This window comes from Pleurodeles waltl, chromosome 1_1, assembly GCF_031143425.1.
Source record: "Pleurodeles waltl isolate 20211129_DDA chromosome 1_1, aPleWal1.hap1.20221129, whole genome shotgun sequence".
Lineage (NCBI taxonomy): Eukaryota > Metazoa > Chordata > Amphibia > Caudata > Salamandridae > Pleurodeles > Pleurodeles waltl.
In genome coordinates, this window is record NC_090436.1 from 446,988,977 (window position 1) to 447,013,407 (window position 24,431).

Here is a 24,431-nt window from a genome sequence, read left to right on the forward strand (position 1 = left end):
AAAATGGAGTGGTACCGCATAGATTACAGTGGCACAGAGTGCATTGGTGAAGAGTGGAGTAGAGTGTCACAGAGTTGAGCAGTGGCAAGTAGAGTGCAGTGGTGTAGAGTTCAGTGGCAAAGTGTGCACTGTTACAAAGTAGAGTGTCATAAAGGGCAGTGGTGTGGAGTAGAGTGGCATAGGGTGCATTGGCGTATAGTGCAGTCGCATAGAGTGGCATGGACTACAGGGGTGCAGAGTAGAATAGAGTGGCTAATAATCTGCAGTGTAAAGAGGGTCATAGAGTGCAGTGGTGTAGAGTGATGTAGAGAGCAGTGGTGTTGAGTACATCTTGGAATAGAGTGGCATAAAGTGCTGCAGTATAGTACAGTTATGTATAGTAGAGTGGTGTAGAGTGTATTGATGTAGTCTTCAGTGGTGCAGAGTAGAGTGGAATGTCTTAGACTAGAGTGGAGTAGAGAGCATTGGCATATAGTAGAGTGGTACAGAGTAGAGTAAAGAGGTGCAGAATTGAGTGGTGCAGAGTAGATTGCAGTGGCATGGAATGAACCAGAGTAGAGTGGAGTGGCATAAATTAGAGTATGCATAATGTGGTAACACACTGCATTACAAGCAACACATTTTCAACTGGAATTACCATTACATTTGCAAAGACATACAGTTCTACTGATAAAAACATACAGCACACAAATGTTAATGAGTGGAAATGTCATTACCTAGTGTATTGATTTGTTTCGATCATCTTAAAATATTTATTTCCACTACACTTATATTCTTAAGTATCTGCAAAATTCATTCACAAACATTTGAAGTTTGTTGTGTGGTAGATAAAAATAGCACCCGAAAGCATCCTCCACCATACCCACACTAGCTTGCATGATTGTTATATAAGTTCTCTCACTATGAAGTCAGAGAAAGAAAGATAAACACCAAGCTCCATGGGAAGACAGAGCCTATAATTTGACCTTGGCCTTTGAATGCACAGCAAGTGAGACAAGATAAGAACAAAATGTAAAGGCCTGTTTACAGACATCGAACAGTGTTGGAAGGATACAGTATACAAGAGATGCTCTATTGTAGGGACAATCTCATGCGGACAGCCTAGAGCAAATACAGCTAGCAAATAGAAACCAAGCAAATGTAAATTGCAAAGACAAAGGTAAGCAATGGGTGGAATACATTCCCAGTGAAGCTTTCCAAATGTCCTCTAAATGACTCTAGCAAACCAGACAGCTTTGATCTAATGAACTCAGCCTTCAGTCTAGTTCCTACATATTTTTATGGAACTCCTCTGTGACTGCGACAGTCAAACTGTATCTTGCTATTTAGGGCCTTTTACACACGCTCTTATGGGCCAGGACTGCTGTATTGTCCTGTAACATAATGAAATGTGTGCAGATTTATGCAAATGCATTGATACGAACACTGTATTTCTGATGCCTGGGTTGGCTATCACCAGGCCCACGGGAATTGTGCGCTGCAGTGTTTTTTTGCATAGTTATGGATTTGCCGCATTTGCCACGAAATCTAACATCTGCTGCATAATTTGCAGATTTAAAAAAAAACGGTTCAAAAGTTACTAAAAGTGCAGCAACACATTTTGATGCACAGTGCAGGGCCCCTTTGCAAACTTTGACTGCTAACCTTTCCTTTGCTAGTTGCTATATTTAGGTGTTAAGCTGGTACTAATGAGGTAGAACCTAAGCCCAGAGAGTGTTAACAAGTGTAACAATGACAAAATAATGGAATACTGTCAAAAAATGTGTCATATTATGACGCATTATTTGCCTCTTCTGCCTGCATAACTTAGTCAACCCTGCCACATAATTTGGCCCTCCCCTGCCACATAATTCTAGTGGCCCTTTCACCAATGCATCCTCATGTAACTGTTATTCTTTATTTGCCATTTTTTCTGTCTCTACTCATAAACATTGAAAATGGATGAAAAAAAAAATAATACAAGTCAAACGAGAATGTTAGATACAGAAAAGATAACATACTTCAATATGCTTAAGTATGTGACAATAACAACAACATAACTAATAACGCTAGGCAAACTGCCTAAAATGAAAAGTGGCTGCTCTCTGTTTGCCATGCTATAATCCAACCCTTTATTACTTAGATAAAAAAACATTTGGCCCATTTCAAAAAGGTAAACTTAGACATTTGGTCTAAATTTAGACCAAACGTCTAATTTTACAATTTTTGGGAATTCACAAGGGGCATTTACGAGTATTATCTTGACGTCTGCATTTGGGTCGGATCTCCGTTACGTGTAAATGTTAGAAAGAGATACCCTTCTAGTAGCTAAATTGTATAGTGTGAAAAGATAAAATCTCGCCTTCCCTGTTTCAGTAAATGGTGTGATCCCAGGCAACTACAAATATTCAGGACACAAGTCCCAAAAAAAAGAAGTGGGGGGGGACAAACCAAGGTATGAAAGTGACATCACAACGCATGACATCATGGTGTGTGACATTGCACTTGGCGTCACAACCCATGGCCTCAAAGAAGGTGGCATCAGATCTTAACACCTCAAGACGTATGTTTAGCAGGTCTATTATGAGTATATTTGAGCGCTTTAAACAGATGAACTTTTGCTTTTGGGTTGTGCCAAAAACGTTAGGCAACTTTGACACAAAATCTGGGCCTCAATCTATAAATTTATTTTTTAGAGGCTCTGCCACCAAGAAATTGGCATAAGGGAGAAATGTGGCAGTAAATCAGTTCTGCTTGCTTAGTTGGTGAAAAGTCTGCATTTTAAAATATGTTGTGGGGGCTAAGGCATCTGCTGAAGAGATCTCTGCATGCCCAGTATAGCTCAGGGAATAATAATAATGTGTATGATGTACAGTGCTTGGACACCCTGCATTGGATTAAGTAGCGCTATAAAAGAAACAAAATAAAATAGTAGTATTTAAATTGTTATTTGTGTAAATAATGGGGCAGACCAACTCATCTGACATTCTTACAGTGCATACCTATCTCTTATATGCAGGGACTGAACAAAGTGAAAACCATGTCTCTCTTAGATACCTATGAAGTAATAGCAAGCTGTGTTGTTCCCTAAATAGCAGCTGGGTGTGAGGCTCCAAATAGCTTCCAGCTAGAATAATAAAACAAAAGGAGGCCTGATGGTCTGCTAATTTCAACCTTTTTCCTGGGCCAGCAGAATTTACAATCAGAAAGCCCTCTTTCATGCTGCCCAGAAGAAATTAAAGCGCTTCTGAAAGCGTGTGCAGGTGCTTCTGAAAATGTCAAAATACATCAGGACAAAATGGCCCTGCAAGATAGAAGCAAGAGGGGAAATTCTTTTGTCCCCTTGTACCCTTCCACCCTCGTCCCCATGTCCCCCACACTCCAAAATCTGGGGGGATACATCCCCCACACTTCCTACGCCCATGCTGTTTGGAGTATTTGAAAACACACATCTCCTCACCTTTTTGATGTCTGAATGCCAGTAGTGTGCCTGGAATCCTGAAACAGGTGGAGCTTTACAAGCCTACTATTTCCAGTGTTTGTGAATTTCAAAAAGTAGTACATTTTCACCTATTCAAGGAGTACTTCTGTGGGTGCTGATTTACTATTTTTTGATATACTAGTCGCTATGTATGTGTGTATATATATATATATATATATATATATATGTATTTTCACTGAAAAAAACAAAAGTGGCAGGGACGTTATAGTTAGGACATTTAACTTAATATAAAAACGTAGAAATTCACTTAAGAAACAAAGGTCACAGAGACTTTAGCGTTAGGTTCTAGATTTACTTGTACAAAACCTTAGAAATTCAGTAGTTAGAGTTATGTCAAGTAACTATAACTCACTGCCTAAGGTAACTATAACTCACGACTCCATGTACAGTTTTTTCTTCAACAATTTAACTTCTGTTTCATTGATATTTTTATTGACATTATAAAAGTTGTCATGAATGCTGTAATATCTGGGTTAAATAGCAGTCATGAGGAGGAAGCAAGTTATAGTTACCTTAGGCCGCAACTTATAGTTACTTGAAATAACTGCGGCTAGAACAGGAGTGTTTGCTGTGACTTGGCGGGAGCTGTTAAAGTTCCCACCAAGTCAGAGCAAACAGCTGTGTCACGGGGGTGGGCACACCAGGACATAGCAAGAGCTACCCATGTGTGGTGGGGGTCCATAGAGCCATTATTGGCTCTTTGAGGGGGGCCACACGGTCCCCCTCCAACATTTCAAATTTGCCCCAGGGAGATGGTAGTCCCCGGGGCCAGGAGTCTGCAACAGACCCCCTTCCTTATCTTTTTTCAATCCTAGGGTTGTGGCAGTCCCCAGGGTGGTGGGTGGGCCGTGTTGCCCTCTGCATGTAATTTAAAGTTAGACCTGGGGTAGTGGCGGGCCCAGGGTGTGTGGGGGAGGCCATTAAGGACTCTGCCATTTGTAATTAATGCTTTGCCCTGAGGAGGTGGTGGCCCAGGGGCCCTGGAGAGCTGTGCAGCCCCCTGCATTTTTGTCTGATATTGCCCTGGAAACGTGGCGATCCCCGGTGCTAATACAAGCCCTAGGAGGTGGGCCCCATGCGTCCCCCCTCCTCTTTCAATCCCCCAATGTCCCCTGGACCTGGCCCACCCAGGGGCAAAAAAAAAAAAAAACAATGGCGGGAGACTGCCCTTTTTTTCCTAAATGTCAAGAAAATCCACAGATCTGGATCTGCTGAGTTTCCTGACATTTAAAAAAAAAAGCTCTTTAGCTTTGGAGCGTCTGTGAGGGACCCCTAGACCTAGGCTAGGGTCTCAGGGTGACCCTATCCTGGCCCCTTTTCTTTTATTTCTCTTTTTTTGTGGGACTTGGCTGAAGCAGAGTCCCAAGGTGGCTGCCAACACTTCCTAGCTGAAAGGTTGCCAGCCAATCAGATATCAGCGCGGGAACAGATGGATCCGTGGAGGAACTGCATCCTTAGATATTATAGTTTTTAAACTCTAATATCTCCAAAACTACTAAAGGGATTACACCACATCACACAAAGTGTGCTTTCTGGACCAAGAGCTAGCTTTCTGCCACATTTAGTGTAACTCCGTCCAGCAGTTCGGTCTGTAGTCATGCACATAAAATTGAAAAATCCCACTGACATAGAATGGGGAAAAAGTGTTTTGGAACCCTGGGACCCCTCTTTTTCTCGGCTAACGCACAGGGGCGGCTCTTCCATTAGGGCGGTGGAGCGTCGCCCCCTGCCAGCAGCAAAAGCTGCAAAACTTTCACAATGAGGGGATAATAAACTATGTTTATTACCCCCTCGTTGTAAAAGGGGCGAGGCATCTGGGGGTGAGGAGCTGTGAGGGCTCAGGCTGGCCCCACACACATGCACGGTAGGCTCTCTCCAGCCCGGCAACACAGTTACAGGGGCTGGTATTGTTTAGAGTAAAGATCACTTAATCCTCTTCTTCTTTTTTTATTTTTTTATTTCTGCTACAAAAATAAAATGAACAAGTTAAAAGCTTTTAGTGAAATGAGAACCACAAGAAAAACAAACACAGATAAATCAGACCCGGCTCAGGACCCACAATTACCCAGGCAAGAATGCATGTGGGGGGTATGACATCCCAAACACTGTCTGAAGCTGTGTCTCTGCCCATCCCACCTGGGCCTAGTAGTTCTCCTTGGAAGCTCATGACTATGTTCACATACAACACAGGATCCTGGAGTCTTGGCCCTGGGATCACTTTACATGTATTTTCGCAACATGCACTCTTCTTCGTCTTTGCTGTGCAAAGTTTTGATGGTACTGACATTAAATAGGCAACAAACATGTTGACTTTTTTTTAATTCACTTGTTGAGCCAGCTAGGATCATTGTACCAGTACCAGTGTCATTTTAACCATAACAAGGGTTCCTGTTTATTAAATATGTTTAGGATATCCCTTAGTTATTTTTAATTATCACTTACACCTGTCTCCTCACATTATTGCTCATAACTTTGCACCTCACTCTTAACATCAGTGGAAAAAATAAAAAAGATCTCCTGCAAACAGCCCCCTTGCAGGGCCCGTTGGGCCCTGCAGTGCTGGCCCAAAAAGGGGCTGCCCAATGATGAAGCATGACACCCTTTTGGATGTGTGAGGGCTCTTGCTTCTGAGCAACCAGATCCTCTGATCAGACCGCTGAGGCTATTTACAACTTGTTTTAGTTTCTTCTTTTCTTCCCCCTTTCTTCTTCCCTTATTTTTAGGAATTGCATACCCTTTTTATCTGCATAGCCCCTGTACTATGCCAGAGTTGCAATTAGAGGTGCATGCACCAACAAATTAATAGGGTGAGCCAAGCTGAGGCTCTGACTTGGCTTTAGGAGTCCGTGCACGAGCCAAGCCATTAAAACATTTCACATGAATATCATGCAACAAACATAATGTAAAAATATGATAGTCACTTCAAAATTCAAAAAAGTGTATTTCTTTAACATACAGAAGTCTGTCACCTTAGAACATCAGATTTTGTTACTGCATAGGCAGACAGTTATTAGAAGTGATAGTTTTTTAACATGACCTTAAGAACATTTATTTATTTAAATATTTGAAAGTTTTATAAAGCACAAACATGACCCAAGGGTACAGACATATAGAAAAATTCCGAGTATGTACAGATAAAATAGCAGTTTAAGCATGTCAGTTACAATTTCTGCAGGTACCTTACTTAAGCAGTTGGTTACAGTTTGATCATGTTGGTTATCATATATAAGGTATGAAGTATCCTCTGTCGCACATTATAAGGATATTGCAAGTTACCAAGGAGTTTGATAACCATATCGCGGAATTGCTATGGAATTCCAAGGTGACTTGCAATACCCTTATCATGCACAGCCCAAAGTACTTTATCCCATATAATACATGGTCACACCATCATCTTTCCCACAGACCACGTTAAACCTTAGTGTGCAGCTCTTTCATATGAAAGAGACAGCATGTTTGCAAAGATGAAGGATAAAAATAGCACCCCTAGTGCAAAATAAACAAACCAAAAACATGTTAGATATTTGTTGCAAAAGATATTAGAAACTGATCAATACATGTCATTTCTTTAAGCTGCAGTACCTTGGAATGTATCAAAACATGCAGAAATATTCTAGCTTCCTTATAATTATCTAAGGAGTACACAATTAATCATTTTGTTTCTGATAGTCACTGTAAGCTAAAGAAGAAAGAAAAGCAATGCTGTTCTATGACCTGACCTGCCTTTCACCTCAGCTGCTGGCAGCAGGCAGTGTGATGTCAGAACGCTACTACAATAACATTTTACAGTTGATTATTGATGTTTTTTTTTATTTTTTATTAATCGCCGACTGGGTGTGTCACAAGTCACCAATTACATAAGGGATAAAGTACCCTCTGCTGTACATTATAAGGATATTGCAAGTCACTGAGTAGTTCCATAACCATATAGAGGAATGAGGCAGAAGGATGAGTTGCTTTATAAAGTTATGGAACTCAGAGGCTCATATTTATACTTCTTTAGTGCTGCATTTGCGCCGTGTTTTGATGCAAAAAACGGTGCAAACTTACAAAATACTATTGTATTTTGTAAGTTTGTGCTGCTTTTGCGTCACAAAATGATGCAAATGCGGTGCTAAAAAAGTATAAATATGGGCCATAATACTTTACCCCATATAATACATGGTCACGCCATCACCTTTCCCACACACCACATAAGACCATGGAGCTTAGTTCTTTCATAACAAAGAGCAAGCATGTTTCCAAACATGAAGAACAAAAATAAAATCTCTAATGCAAAATAAACACATCAAAAGCCATTAATTATTTGTTGCAAACATATTTGAGAAATAGTTCAATACAGGTTATTTATTTTTTCTTTAGAAAATCTGCATTAGCTCAGAATTTGCAGAAGCATGTATAAAGATTCTAGCTTTTCTCTAACTATCTAAGGAATGCACAAATAAACACGTTGTCTCAGCTTGTCATTGTAAGATAAAAAATAAAGCAGAAGGAAGAAAAGCGACATTTGTTTTTGTTGCTTTAAAGAGCTGCTTAAATTATGCTCCTTCACCTGACCTGACTTTCACCTTGGCTGCTGGGTCTGGCAGCAGGCATTGTGATGTTGAAACTCAACTGTAATAACTTATGTTTATTCTTTATAATCAGCGAATGGATGCGTCACAAGTCGCCGATTATGAAGCAATTACAGACTTGCGTTTATACAGGGCATACATAATCCCTTGTATTATTAAGAAATTAGAGACAGGCGTTTATATATGTATTATGTACTAGTGGTCACCAGTAGGTAGTTATAGTTAGGACCTAGTTTCCTTAAGAAAAGCATTCTTTGTTTTGCCAATAACTTTGGCGCCATTTGATGAATCTTCACAAAATTTACAAAACTAGTACGCACCTTAGTTCAGCTGCTGGCTTGAAAGTTTCTGGATGATTCGTCAAGAGGAAGTTGAGAAAAAAGGAGGGGTCCCAAAACGAGTTTTCCCCATGCAATTTCCCATAGGGATTTTAAACATGACTACAGTTTGCACTGTAAGTCAGAAATACACCAAATTTGGCAGAAAGCTAGCTCTTGGTCCAGAAAGGGCCCTTTTTGTGATTTGTCGTTAATCTGTTCAGTAGTCTTCAAGTTATTAAAGGAAAAACACGTTTGCATATCTAGGGACGTGGATCCTTTACGGATCCAACAGATCTCATGCTGAGATCTGATTGTCTGCCAAAACTTCAACCAGGAAGTGTGGGCAGCCATTTTGGGACTCTGACCCAGCCAATATAGGCACACACCTGGTTTTGGGTAGGGCCACTTCCTAAAACAGTTATTAATCTGCTAGCTGTTGACGGAGAAACATCTCAGCTGTGACCCTCCTGCTACAGAAGTTTCCAGAATGGCTGAAGGGAGTGCTCCACCACCACCTGGAGAGTCTCAAGATATTCTTGAAGAAGATGATTCTCAATAGGTGATAGGTGCCTCCATCTAGAAAAGAGAGTGATGTATACATTTTTTTACCATGCCTAGTGGGGGAAAAAAAAGTCAGTGCAAGAATTGTGGAACGCAACCTCTGTGAAAAAAATCTCTCTCGTGGTACGTCAAAGACTGGCATACCAACGATCTGATGCAGAACCTGGTACATCATCATCTAGCCAAGCTACTGCTCAGAATATCAGTTTGCGAGCCACGTGCACCGAATTAGGTCAGTTTGTAACATCCTGCAGCATCTGCCATAATTTTGTGGTTGCAAAAGTTAAAAATGTCAACAACTTTTTTGCAGGTGAAAAACCACTGTTGCTAATTTTGTTTCATAAAGTTTTTCTTCAACTAGCTGTTATTGCACACTGTTGTGCTTTCATAATTCAAAAGTATTGCATTTACTTTTGTTCCATGTTTCCAATATATTTTCTAAAAAAAAAGGAAAAAAACTTGTTCTATCAAAAACTACAAAAAACGGTTCTTTTTAGAGCCACCACTTAATCAAAGAGCTGTGTTTGAGTCTTTATTACTTATCAGTATTTCCATACCTGTGTGAGTACATATATTATTTTTCAGTTCCATGTATAAGTTTCTTTATCCGTTTCGGTCAAGGTGTCACAATCTATTCATAAAGGTGTCCCTGGGTGTGTTAGTGTATGTGTAAATCTGATCCTGGGTATGTCAATGTATATGACAGTGTCTACCTGTATATTTGAATGGAAGCATTACTGTACAAATTTCTTTGTTAGTTTCTGCATTAGAGTCTGCCTGGGTCTCTTAGTGTATGCATCACAGTGTATCTTGGTGTGTTAGTGTGTGTATTAATGTGTCTCTGGATGTATTCATCTATACATCAGTGTGCATCTGAATGTGTCAGTGTATGCAATCGTGGGCCTGGCTTTGTCAGTGCATGCAATATTGTGCATTTGGGTGTGTCAGTGTATGCACTAGTATCCAAATGACTGTATCAGCGATTGCATACATTTGTACATGTCTGTGTTAGTGTATGCATGAGTTTCTGCCTGCCTATGTCAGTGTATGAATCGGTGTGTTCTTGTGCAGTAGTTTATTTATCAGTTTACTCCTAGGTGTGTGCATCACTCTATCCATCTCTCTCTCCCTGGCTGTCTCAGTGTATACATCACTGTATATCTGAATGATTCTCTGAATACATCAGTGCCACTTGGCTGCATCATTGCATGCACCAATATGGGCCTGGATCTGTCAGTAGATGCATGATTGCATCCCTGGATGTATCAGTATATGTAAGATAGTGTGTCTGGATGTATCACTGTAAACATTAGTGCTTGCCTCGCTCTCTCAGTCTATAGATAAGAGTGTATCTCTGTGTCCTACGTAGTTGCATTACTGCATATCTGAGTGTCTCAGTGTATATGTCAGTGTATCACAGGATGTGTTAGTGTATACTTGTATAATTATTTACATAAATCACAAACCTACTATTTATACCTTTTTATAGCATTTTGTGAACACACTGCTCACTTTCTGCAACCTAATGTTAATTTACTCATATACTAACACTTTTTAAAATAAAGTAAATTTCACTACACAAACCTGAAGAGTCTCTGTCTTGCGCTCTACGTTTTTGTTTCAGCATCAGTTACGATTATGTCTCACTGAACAAAGCTCAGAAAACCAACCACAAGAATGGAAGTCCATTATTATAGTAGGCAATCAGTAATGGCATCCTCGTCAACTCTCCTTTCAGGGTTGCTGAGCCAGTAAACCAATCACAATCTCCCTTTCATGATAATAAAATGTTCTACAACTTCTCACTGGTTTGTATAGTTAACCCTTTGCAGTGCTCCTGAAAAGTTAGCCAATACTTTGTGTGTTTCGCCGGATCTGCGGATCCACCACAATGCTCAGCGCGATCCCCCCTGTGTAAATTTGCGGGTGGATCCACTGGGAAGTTTGGAAATTATTCTTTTAATCTTTAAAAAAAACACATCCATATAAACACTTTTTTTTAGAACAGAAAAACAAATCATAACATCAAATAATCATTCTGAATCATTACTGCCTCTATATATATGGTAAAACAAAGTCACATTCAAGTCTTTTTTTCTACTCCCTTCCCCCTCATGCTCCTCTAGCTCCATTACCAGGGTTACACAGTCAGCAACATTCTGCTGCACCAAGTCACAAGTTAATGATAGTTTCTGACTAGAGCATGCTTAGTTTCAAGCCATATTTAGCAGGTGTGATTGAATCACAGCTATTTTTACTATTTTACATTTTTTCTAAATCAAATCTAACATATACTTACAATTCACATAACCTCACTACCTACCTTCACCCAAACAATATCTTCAACAGCCAATGAAATCACTTCTTTCAGACTATACCTACTGATTTTCATTTCATACCAGCCTCACTCAGCTGCAGTCATCTCCTGTGTACTTCTCCAGATTAACTCCAAGATGCTCAGAGTGTGGCTTGTGGGTCATAGCTTTGTGTTTTGGGCCTGAGAAAGTGCAAAAAGCTGTGGTATTGACAGGGTCCTAGGTTTGTCTAATATGGATATTACTTGGATTGGCCAGAGAGGGTTGAAGTGGCATCAATTGCTTCCTTTGGTTAAAACTATTAAGGATTGACATAATCGGGAACTTATGATTGTACACTGTGGTAGCAATGACCTAGGTGTAGTCACAGGAGTTGATTTGGAAATCCTATTGAAGGAAACCTTTGGAAAATTAATGACACTCTTCCCACACACTGCCTTTGCTTTTTAAATTTTTTGCCAAAGGCAGAAGTGGAACTGGTCAACTCAGTTCTGCCCACAAATAGAGAAATCCTGGAAACATGTCAAAAAAATTGTTTCTGTATTCCTCAGGGGCCATAACACAATTTCTACATACCACAACAACTTACGATTTGATATGGAGGGTTACAGAAATGACAGAGTTCACCTAACAGAGAAAGGCACCAAACTTTTCCTACATAATTTGACTGTGTACTCTATCATGTGTAGTTATCACTACACATCGTAAACACAAAGGCTCTTTTCAGAGCCAATCTATCACCAATATACGTATATATTTCTATTCATGCACTTCTTTTTTTTTTTCAAATCTCACTGGGATTTGCAAATGTCTCAGCGGATCTCATAAAAGAGAAAAAACACTTTTTTTGGGTGTGAGGGTGGGTGTGAAAGTGTCCCTCTGAGTGTGAGAGTGTCTGTGTACATGTGACAGTGGATATAACAGCATCTCTGTAAGTGTGAGAGTGGCTGTCACAGTTTCTGCCTGGATATCAGACTGAGTGTGAGATTAGCTGTCTGCGTGTGAGGGTGAATGTCAGAGTGTGTCTCTGGGTTTGACACTACATGTGAGAGTCTCTATATTAGTGTGAGGCTGAGCGTGAGAGTCTGGGAGAGAGTGTGACAGTGTCTGCCTGGATGCAAGTGTGGGAGTGTCTGAGTGCGATAGTGTAGGAAGTTGGCTCTGTATGCACTATTTCAAAGTAAGGAATAGTATGCACAGAGTCCAAGGGTTCCCCTTAGAGGTAAGATAGTGGCAAAAAGAGATAATACTAATGCTCTATTTTGTGGTAGTGTGGTCGAGCAGTAGGCTTATCAAAGGAGTAGTGTTAAGCATTTGTTGTACATACACACAGGCAATAAATGAGGAACACACACACAGAAACAATTCCAGGCCAATAGGTTTTTGTTATAGAAAAATATCTTTTCTTAGTTTATTTTAAGAATCACAGGTTAAAATTCTACATATAACATCTCATTTGAAAGGTATTGCAGGTAAGTACTTAAGGAACTTTGAATAATCACAATAGCATATATACTTTTTACATAAAACACATTTAGCTGTTTTAAAAGTGGACACAGTGCAATTTTCACAGTTCCTAGGGGAGGTAAAGTAATGTTAGTTCTTGCAGGTAAGTAAACCACCTACGGGGTTCAAATTGGGGTCCAAGGTAGCCCACTGTTGGGGGTTCAGAGCAACACCAAAGTTACCACACCAGCAGCTCAGGGCCGGTCAGGTGCAGAGTTCAAAGTGGTGCCCAAAACGCATAGGCTTCAATGGAGAGAAGGGGGTGCCCCGGTTCCAGTCTGCCAGCAGGTACGTACCCGCGTCTTCGGAGGGCAGACCAGGGGGGTTTTGTAGGGCACCGGGGGGGACACAAGCTCACACAAAAAGTACACCCTCAGCGGCACTGGGGCGGCCGGGTGCAGTGTGCAAACACACGTCGGGTTTCCAATAGATTTCAATGGGAGACCAAGGGGTCTCTTCAGCGGTGCAGGCAGGCAAGGGGGGGCTCCTCGGGGTAGCCACCACCTGGGCAAGGGAGAGGGCCTCCTGGGGGTCACTCCTGCACTGAAGTTCCGATCCTTCAGGTGCTGGGGGCTGCGGGTGCAGGGTCTTTTCCAGCCGTTGGGATTTTAGAGTCAGGCAGTCGCGGTCAGGGGGAGCCTCGGGATTCCCTCTGCAGGCGTCGCTGTGGGGGCTCAGGGGGGACAACTTTGGTTACTCACAGTCTCGGAGTCGCTGGAGGGTCCTCCCTGAGGTGTTGGTTCTCCACCAGTCAAGTCGGGGTCGCCGGGTGCAATGTTGCAAGTCTCACGCTTCTTGCGGGGATTGCAGGGGTCTTTAAATCTGCTCCTCTGGATACAAAGTTGCAGTCTTTGTTGAACAGGGCCGCTGTTCTCGGGAGTTTCTTGGTCTCTTGGAAGCAGGGCAGTCCTCTGAGGATTCAGAGGTCGCTGGTCCTGGAGAAAGCGTCGCTGGAGCAGGTTTCTTTAGAAGGCAGGAGACAGGCCGGTAGGACTGGGGCCAAAGCAGTTGGTGTCTTCTTTCTTCTTCTGCAGGGGTTTTCAGCTCAGCAGTCTTCTTCTTCGGTAAGTTGCAGGAATCTAAATTCTTAGGTTCAGGGGAGCCCTTAAATACTAAATTTAAGGGCGTGTTTAGGTCTGGGGGGTTAGTAGCCAATGGCTACTAGCCCTGAGGGTGGGTACAGCCTCTTTGTGCCTCCTCCCAAGAGGAGGGGGTCACAATCCTATCCCTATTGGGGGAATCCTCCATCTGCAAGATGGAGGATTTCTAAAAGTTAGAGTTACTTCAGCTCAGGACACCTTAGGGGCTGTCCTGACTGGTCAGTGACTCCTCCTTGTTATTCTCATTATTTCCTCCGGCCTTGCCGCCAAAAGTGGGGCTGTGGCCGGAGGGGGCGGGCAACTCCACTAGCTGGAGTGCCCTGCGGTGCTGGAACAAAGGGGGTGAGCCTATGAGGCTCACCGCCAGGTGTTACAGCTCCTGCCTGGGGGAGGTGTTAGCATCTCCACCCAGTGCAGGCTTTGTTACTGGCCTCAGAGTGACAAAGGCACTCTCCCCATGGGGCCAGTAACATGTCTCGAGTGTGGCAGGCTGCTAGAACCAGTCAGCCTACACAGGTAGTTGGTTAAGGTTTCAGGGGGCACCTCTAAGGTGCCCTCTGGGGTGTATTTTACAATAAAATGTACACTGGCATCAGTGTGCATTTATTGTGCTGAGAAGTTTGATACCAAACTTCCCAGTTTTCAGTGTAGCCATTATGGTGCTGTGGAGTTCGTGTTTGACAGACTCCCAGACCATATACTCTTATGGCTACCCTGCACTTACAATGTCTAAGGTTTTGCTTAGACACTGTAGGGGCACAGTGCTCATGCACTGGTGCCCTCACCTATGGTATAGTGCACCCTGCCTTAGGGCTGTAAGGCCTGCTAGAGGGGTGACTTATCTATACTGCATAGGCAGTGTGAGGTTGGCCTGGCACCCTGAGGGGAGTGCCATGTCGACTTACTCGTTTTGTTCTCACCAGCACACACAAGCTGGCAAGCAGTGTGTCTGTGCTGAGTGAGGGGTCCCCAGGGTGGCATAAGCTATGCTGCAGCCCTTAGAGACCTTCCCTGGCATCAGGGCCCTTGGTACCAGGGGTACCAATTACAAGGGACTTACCTGGATGCCAGGGTGTGCCAATTGTGTAAAACAAAAGTACAGGTTAGGGAAAGAACACTGGTGCTGGGGCCTGGTTAGCAGGCCTCAGCGCACTTTCAAATCAAAACATAGCATCGGCAAAGGCAAAAAGTCAGGGGGTAACCATGCCAAGGAGGCATTTCCTTACACAACCCCCCCCCCCCAAACGAAAGAGGATGAGACTAACCTTTCCCAAGAGAGTCTTCATTTTCTAAGTGGAAGAACCTGGAAAGGCCATCTGCATTGGCATGGGCAGTCCCAGGTCTGTGTTCCACTATAAAGTCCATTCCCTGTAGGGAGATGGACCACCTCAACAGTTTTGGATTTTCACCTTTCATTTGCATCAGCCATTTGAGAGGTCTGTGGTCAGTTTGAACTAGGAAGTGAGTACCAAAGAGGTATGGTCTCAGCTTCTTCAGGGACCAAACCACAGCAAAGGCCTCCCTCTCAATGGCACTCCAACGCTGCTCCCTGGGGAGTAACCTCCTGCTAATGAAAGCAACAGGCTGGTCAAGGCCATCATCATTTGTTTGGGACAAAACTGCCCCTATCCCATGTTCAGAGGCATCTGTCTGCACAATGAACTGCTTGGAGTAATCTGGAGCTTTCAGAACTGGAGCTGTGCACATTGCTTGTTTCAGGGTGTCAAAGGCCTGTTGGCATTCTACAGTCCAGTTTACCTTCTTGGGCATTTTCTTGGAGGTGAGTTCTGTGAGGGCTGTCACAATGGATCCATATCCCTTCACAAACCTCCTATAGTACCCAGTCAAGCCAAGGAATGCCCTGACTTGAGTCTGGGTTTTTGGAGCTGCCCAGTCCAGAATAGTCTGGATCTTAGGCTGGAGTGGCTGAACTTGGCCTCCACCTACAAGGTGTCCCACGTAAACCACAGGTTCGATGGCATCTGTCGCTGGAGATACACATGTTTTGCATAGCTCGCCATCTGGTGTTGGGTCGGAGTGTTACAAGTTGTTTTTCTTCGAAGAAGTCTTTCGAGTCACGGGACCGAGTGACTCCTCCTTTTGTCTCCATTGCGCATGGGCGTCGACTCCATCTTCGATTGTTTTTTTTCGGCCATCGGGTTCGGACGTGTTCCTGTCGCTCCGAGTTTCGGAACGGAAAGTTAGCTATCTATCGGAAGATTACGTCGGTATTGTTGCGTTCGGGATCGGCTTAGATAGAATCGACACCGCATCGAAGTTTGGAGAGCTCCGGTGCCCTTCGGGGTAGCTTTCGATCCCCCGTCGGGGCCTGGTCGGCCCGACCGCGTGTCAGACAACGCAGATGGAACGGACCCCGTTTCGTTTCTGTCCCAAATGCCACAGCAAATACCCGTATTCAGACCAACATTTGGTCTGTAACCTGTGCCTGTCGCCTGAGCACAGTGAAGAGACTTGCGAGGCCTGTCGTGCGTTCCGGTCCCGAAAAACACTCCGTGACCGTCGAGCCAGAAGACTTCAGATGGCGTCCACGCCGACAGCACACCGAGAGTTCGAGGAACAAGAGGAGGAAGGAGCCTTCTCGATCCACGAATCGGACTCCGAAGAATTCAACGATCAAAGAACTGTGAGTAAGACGTCGAAGGCAACACACAAGAAAAGTGACAAGACCCAGGGGACGCCACTGCCACCAGGCCATGGCTCGACCCATAAATTCGGTGACCAACCGTCGGCACCGAAAAAGCCCGAAACAGTGCCGAGATCGTCCGACTCCGGTCGAGACACCGGCACGCAGCCTGCTCGGGACCGAGACAGTGCTGCTGAAAGGGATCGACGCAGAGATAGCGGTGCCGAGACGGCTCGACGCCGAGACAGTGGCACCGAGGAAGATCGATGCCGAGAGGTTTCGACTACAAAAAAGAAAAAAGTCACCTCGGAGCCGAAAAAGAGTACAGACAGGGTTTCGGTGCCAAAACGAGTCGCAACCGACCCAGTTACTGGTTCCTATTCAGAGGAGCAATCACTGTCCTCTCAGATGCGAAAGCATAGATTTGAGGAAGAGTTGCAATCCACCGAAGTGGACCATACGCAGAAACGTATTTTCATACAGGAAGGAACAGGGAAAATAAGCACCCTTCCCCCAATTAGAAGGAAAAGGAGACTGGAGTTTCAAACAGACCAAGCACCACAAACAAAAATGTTGAAAAAGGTAACTCCGCCACCCTCTCCTCCACCTGTAACTAACGTTTCACCAGCACAAACTCCATCACATTCCCCGGCTCACACCACCGCGAGCCAAGGTGACCAAGACCAGGACGCTTGGGACTTATACGACACCCCAGTGTCGGACAACAGTCCAGAGGCGTATCCCACAAAGCCCTCACCACCAGAAGACAGCACGGCTTATTCACAAGTGGTGGCTAGAGCGGCAGAGTTCCACAACGTAAACCTCCACTCAGAACCAGTCGAGGATGACTTCTTATTCAACACCCTCTCCTCCACCCACAGCTCCTACCAAAGCTTGCCTATGCTCCCAGGAATGCTACGGCACGCAAAAAACATCTTCAAGGAGCCGGTCAAGAGTAGGGCAATAACACCAAGGGTGGAAAAGAAATATAAAGCGCCTCCTACAGACCCTGTTTTCATCACCTCACAGCTGCCACCAGATTCCGTCGTAGTAGGAGCAGCTCGCAAGAGAGCCAACTCCCACACATCTGGGGATGCACCACCCCCAGATAAAGAGAGCCGCAAGTTCGATGCAGCTGGAAAGAGAGTCGCAGTACAGGCTGCAAACCAGTGGCGCATCGCTAACTCCCAAGCACTACTTGCGCGCTATGACAGAGCCCATTGGGACGAGATGCAACACCTCATTGAGCATCTACCCAAGGAAATGCAAAAGAGGGCGAAGCAGGTGGTTGAGGAAGGACAGAACATATCAAATAATCAGATACGCTCCTCTATGGACGCAGCGGACACAGCTGCGAGAACAATTAACACATCTGTGACTATAAGAAGGCACGCATGGCTACGAACGTCTGGTTTTAAACCAGAGATACAGCAGGCAGTGCTCAATATGCCATTCAATGAAAAAGAACTGTTCGGACCAGAGGTGGACACGGCAATTGAGAAACTGAAAAAGGACACTGACACTGCTAAAGCCATGGGCGCACTCTACTCCCCGCAGAGCAGAGGCACTTACAGCACCTTCCGCAAGATAACCTTTAGAGGGGGGTTTCGGGGTCAGGCCACACAAGCCAGCACCTCACAGACAACACCGTCCAGCTACCAGGGACAGTATCAGAGGGGAGGCTTTCGGGGCCAATACAGAGGACAATTCCCTAGGAATAGGGGAAGATTTCAAAGCCCCAAAACCCCTACAACCAAGCAGTGACTCACATGTCACTCATCCCCTCCACACAACACCAGTGGGGGGAAGAATAGGCCAGTATTACCAAGCATGGGAGGAAATAACTACAGACACTTGGGTCTTAGCAATTATCCAACATGGTTATTGCATAGAATTTCTACAAATCCCTCCAAACATACCACCAAGAACACAGAATTTATCAAAACAACATTCAGACCTTCTGGAAACAGAAGTTAAAGCATTATTGCAAAAGAACGCAATAGAACTAGTACCAGAAACACAAATAAACACAGGAGTTTATTCACTGTACTTCTTAATACCAAAAAAGGACAAAACACTAAGACCAATCCTAGACCTCAGAACACTAAACACCTACATCAAATCAGAACACTTTCACATGGTCACGCTACAAGAGGTGTTACCATTGTTAAAGCAACAAGAGTACATGACAACCTTAGATCTCAAAGACGCGTATTTCCACATACCAATACATCAGTCGCACAGGAAATACCTCAGGTTTGTATTCAAAGGACTACATTACCAATTCAAAGTATTGCCGTTTGGTTTAACAACCGCGCCAAGAGTCTTTACAAAATGTCTAGCAGTAGTGGCTGCACACATCAGAAGGCAGCAAATACACGTATTCCCGTATCTAGACGACTGGCTAATCAAGACCAACTCACTGACAAGGTGCTCACACCACACAAATCAGGTCATACAAAATCTCCACAAACTCGGTTTCACCATCAACTATGCAAAATCACACATTCTGCCGTGCAAAGTACAACAATATCTAGGAGCCATAATAGACACAACAAAAGGATTAGCCACTCCAAGTCCACAGAGAATTCAAAATTTCAACAAAATCATACAACGCATGTACCCAACACAGAGAATACAAGCAAAAATGATATTACAACTCCTAGGCATGATGTCCTCATGCATAGCCATTGTCCCGAACGCAAGACTGCACATGAGGCCCTTACAACAGTGCCTAGCATCGCAATGGTCACAAGCACAGGGTCACCTTCTAGATCTGGTGTTGATAGACCGCCAAACATACCTCTCGCTTCTATGGTGGAACAGTATAAATTTAAACAAAAGGCGGCCTTTCCAAGACCCAGTGCCACAATACGTAATAACAACAGATGCTTCCATGACGGGGTGGGGAGCACACCTCGATCAACACAGCATACAAGGACAATGGGACGTACATCAAACAAAACTGCACATAAATCACCTAGAACTGCTAGCAGTTTTTCAAGCACTAAAAGTATTCCAACCAATCATAACTCACAAGTACATTCTTGTCAAAACAGACAACATGACAACAATGTATTATCTAAACAAACAGGGGGGGACACACTCACCGCAGCTGAGCCTCCTAGCACAAAAGATATGGCGCTGGGCAATTCACAACCACGTTCGCCTAATAGCACAGTTTATTCCAGGGATCCAAAATCAACTTGCAGACAATCTCTCTCGAGATCACCAACAGGTCCACGAATGGGAGATTCACCCCCAAATTCTAAACACTTACTTCAGACTTTGGGGAACACCTCAAATAGACTTATTTGCAACGAAGGAGAACGCAAAATGCCAAAACTTCGCATCCAGATACCCACACAGGCAGTCCCAAGGCAATGCCCTATGGATGAACTGGTCAGGGATATTTGCGTACGCTTTTCCCCCTCTCCCTCTCATTCCATATCTAGTAAACAAATTGAGTCAAAGCAAACTCAAACTCATACTGATAGCACCAACATGGGCAAGGCAACCTTGATACACAACACTGCTAGACCTATCAGTAGTACCCCACGTCAAGTTGCCCAACAGGCCAGATCTGTTAACACAACACAAACAACAGATCAGGCATCCAAACCCAGCATCGCTGAATCTAGCAATCTGGCTCCTGAAATCCTAGAATTCGGACACTTAAACCTCACACAAGAATGTATGGAAGTCATAAACCAAGCTAGAAGACCATCCACTAGACACTGTTATGCAAGCAAATGGGAAAGGTTTGTTTGCTACTGCCATCAGAATCAAATCCAACCATTACACGCATCTCCAAAGGATGTAGTGGGCTACTTACTACACTTACAAAAATCGAACCTGGCCTTCTCTTCCATTAAGATACACCTCTCAGCAATATCTGCATACCTGCAGATTACCCATTCAACTTCACTATTTAGGATACCTGTCATTAAAGCGTTTATGGAAGGCCTCAAAAGAATTATACCACCACGGACACCACCCGTTCCTTCATGGAACCTTAACATAGTCTTAACAAGGCTCATGGGTCCACCCTTTGAACCTATGCATTCTTGCGAAATACAATTCCTAACCTGGAAAGTTGCATTTCTCATCGCCATCACATCTCTAAGAAGAGTAAGTGAGATTCAGGCGTTTACAATACAAGAACCTTTTATCCAACTACACAAAAATAAGGTAGTCCTAAGGACTAATCCTAAATTTTTACCGAAGGTTATTTCACCATTCCACCTAAATCAAACGGTGGAACTACCAGTATTCTTCCCACAGCCAGATTCCGTACCTGAGAGGGCACTACATACATTAGATGTCAAAAGGGCATTAATGTACTACATTGACAGAACAAAGAACATCAGGAAAACTAAACAGCTATTTATTGCATTCCAAAAACCTCATGCAGGAAACCCAATATCAAAACAAGGTATAGCCAGATGGATAGTTAAGTGCATCCAAATCTGCTACCTTAAAGCAAAACGACAGCTGCCCATTACACCAAGGGCACACTCAACCAGAAAGAAAGGTGCCACCATGGCCTTCCTAGGAAATATTCCAATGCACGAAATATGTAAGGCAGCCACATGGTCTACGCCTCACACATTCACCAAGCACTACTGTGTAGACGTGTTATCTGCACAACAAGCCACAGTAGGTCAAGCCGTGCTAAGAACCTTATTTCAAACCACTTCCACTCCTACAGGCTAAACCACCGCTTTTGGGGAGTTAACTGCTTTCTAGTCTATGCAAAACATGTGTATCTCCAGCGACAGATGCCATCGAACTGAAAATGTCACTTACCCATTGTACATCTGTTCGTGGCATCAGTCGCTGAAGATTCACATGTGCCCACCCGCCTCCCCGGGAGCCTGTAGCAGTTCGGAAGTTAGCTTAAGCTTTGTACATTTGTAAATATATTATTTAAACCTTAAATAGGTACATACTTAGTCACTCCATTGCATGGGCACTATTACTACAACACAACTCCTACCTCACCCTCTGCGGGGAAAACAATCGAAGATGGAGTCGACGCCCATGCGCAATGGAGACAAAAGGAGGAGTCACTCGGTCCCGTGACTCGAAAGACTTCTTCGAAGAAAAACAACTTGTAACACTCCGACCCAACACGAGATGGCGAGCTATGCAAAACATGTGAATCTTCAGCGACTGATGCCACGAACAGATGTACACTGGGTAAGTGACATTTTCATTCCCTGCCCTATCTGGCATTTGGATGCCTTGATAGAGAGGCCTGCAGATTGCAGAGCCTTCAAAACCTTCTTCAGGTGGACCAGGTGATCCTGCCAGTTGGAGCTAAAGACAGCAATATCATCAAGATAAGCTGCACTAAAGGACTCCAAGCCAGCAAGGACTTGATTCACCAACCTTTGGAAGATGGCAGGGGCATTCTTTAAACCAAAGGGCATAACAGTGAACTGATAATGCCCATCAGGTGTGGAGAATGCTGTCTTTTCTTTTGCTCCAGGTGCCATTTTGATTTGCCAGTACCCTGCTGTTAAGTCAAAGGTACTTAAGAATTTGGCAGCACCTAATTTGTCTATCAGTTCATCAGCTCTAGGAATGGGATGGGCATCTGTCTTGGTGACAGAATTAAGTCCTCTGTAGTCCACACAAAACCTCATCTCTCTCTTTCCATCTTTGGTGTGAGATTTGGGGACTAAGACCACTGGGCTAGCCCAGGGGCTGTCAGAGTGCTCAATTAGTCCCAATTCCAGCATCTTGTGGACTTCCACCTTGATGCTTTCCTTAACTTGATCAGACTGTCTGAATATTTTGTTTTTGACAGGCATGCTGTCTCCTGTGTCCACATCATGGGTACACAGGTGTGTCTGACCAGGGGTTAGGGAAAAGAGCTCAGCAAACTGTTGCAGGACCTTCCTACAGTCCGATTTCTGTTGGCCAGAGAGGGTGTCTGAATAGATCACTCCATCTACTGAGCCATCATTAGGGTCTGATGACAGAAGATCAGGGAGAGGCTCACTCTCAGCTTCCTGATCCTCATGTGTTACCATTAACAGATTCACATCAGCCCTGTCATGGAAGAGCTTAAGGCGGTTCACATGGATCACCCTCTTGAGGCTCCTGCTTGTGCCCAGGTCCACCAGGTACATGACCTGACTCTTCCTCTCTAGCACTGGGTAAGGGCCACTCCATTTGTCCTGAAGTGCCCTGGGAGCCACAGGCTCCAGTACCCAGACTTTCTGCCCTGGTTGAAATTCAACCAGTGCAGCCTTTTGGTCATACCAAAACTTCTGGAGCTGTTGGCTGGCCTCAAGGTTTTTACTTGCCTTTTCCATGTACTCTGCCATCCTTGAGCGAAGGCCAAGTACATAGTCCACTATGTCTTGTTTAGGCTCATGAAGAGGTCTCTCCCAGCCTTCTTTCACAAGAGCTAGTGGTCCCCTTACAGGGTGGCCAAACAGAAGTTCAAAGGGTGAGAATCCTACTCCCTTCTGAGGCACCTCTCTGTAAGCGAAGAGCAGACATGGCAGGAGGACATCCCATCTCTTTTTGAGTTTTTCTGGGAGCCCCATGATCATGCCCTTTAATGTCTTGTTGAATCTCTAAACAAGGCCATTAGTTTGTGGATGATAGGGTGTAGTGAATTTATAAGTCACTCCACACTCATTCCACATGTGTTTCAGGTATGCTGACATGAAGTTGGTACCTCTGTCAGACACCACCTCCTTAGGGAAGCCCACTCTGGTAAAGATACCAATGAGGGCCTTGGCTACTGCAGGGGCAGTAGTCGACCTAAGGGGAATAGCTTCAGGATACCTAGTAGCATGATCCACTACTACTAGGATGTACATATTTCCTGAGGCTGTGGGAGGTTCAAGTGGACCCACTATGTCCACACCCACTCTTTCAAAGGGGACCCCCACCACTGGAAGTGGAATGAGGGGGGCCTTTGGATGTCCACCTGTCTTACCACTGGCTTGACAGGTGGTACAGGAGACACAAAACTCCTTAACTTTCTGGGACATATTGGGCCAGTAGAAGTGGTTGACTAGTCTCTCCCACATCTTGGTTTGTCCCAAATGCCCAGCAAGGGGAATATCATGGGCTAAGGTCAGTATGAACTCTCTGAACTCCTGAGGGACTACCACTCTCCTAGTGGTACCAGGTTTGGGATCTCTTGCCTCAGTGTACAGGAGCCCATCTTCCCAATAGACCCTATGTGTTCCAGTTTTCTTGCCATTGGACTCTTCAGCAGCTTGCTGCCTAAGGCCTTCAAGAGAGGGACAGGTTTCCTGCCCCTTACACAACTGCTCCCTTGAGGGTCCCCCTGGGCCTAAGAGCTCAACCTGATAAGGTTCTAACTCCATAGGCTCAGTTCCCTCAGAGGGCAGAACTTCTTCCGGAGAAGAGAGGTTCTCTTTTTGTTGTTGTGTTGCAGCTGGTTTCCCAGCTGACTTTCCTCTTCTCTTGGTAGGCTGGGCCCTTTTTCCAGACACCAGCTCTACTTTTTCACCCTGTGCCTTGCACTGTGCCCTTGTCTTGACACACACCAGTTCAGGGATACCCAGCATGGCTGCATGGGTTTTCAGTTCTTCCTCAGCCCATGCTGAGGACTCCAGGTAATTTCCAAGCAAACAGTCTACTGGGATATTTGAGGAGACCACCACCTGTTTCAGGCCATTGACCCCTCCCCACTCTAAAGTTACCATAGCCATGGGATGTACTTTAGTCTGATTGTCAGCGTTGGTGACTGGATACGTTTGTCCAGCCAGGTATTGACCAGGGGAAACCAGTTTCTCTGTCACCATGGTGACACTGGGACCTGTATCCCTCAGGCCTTCTACACTTGTCCCATTAATTAAGAGCTGCTGCCTGTATTTTTGCATGTTAGGAGGCCAGGCAGCCAGTGTGGCTAAATCCACCCCACCCTCAGAGACTA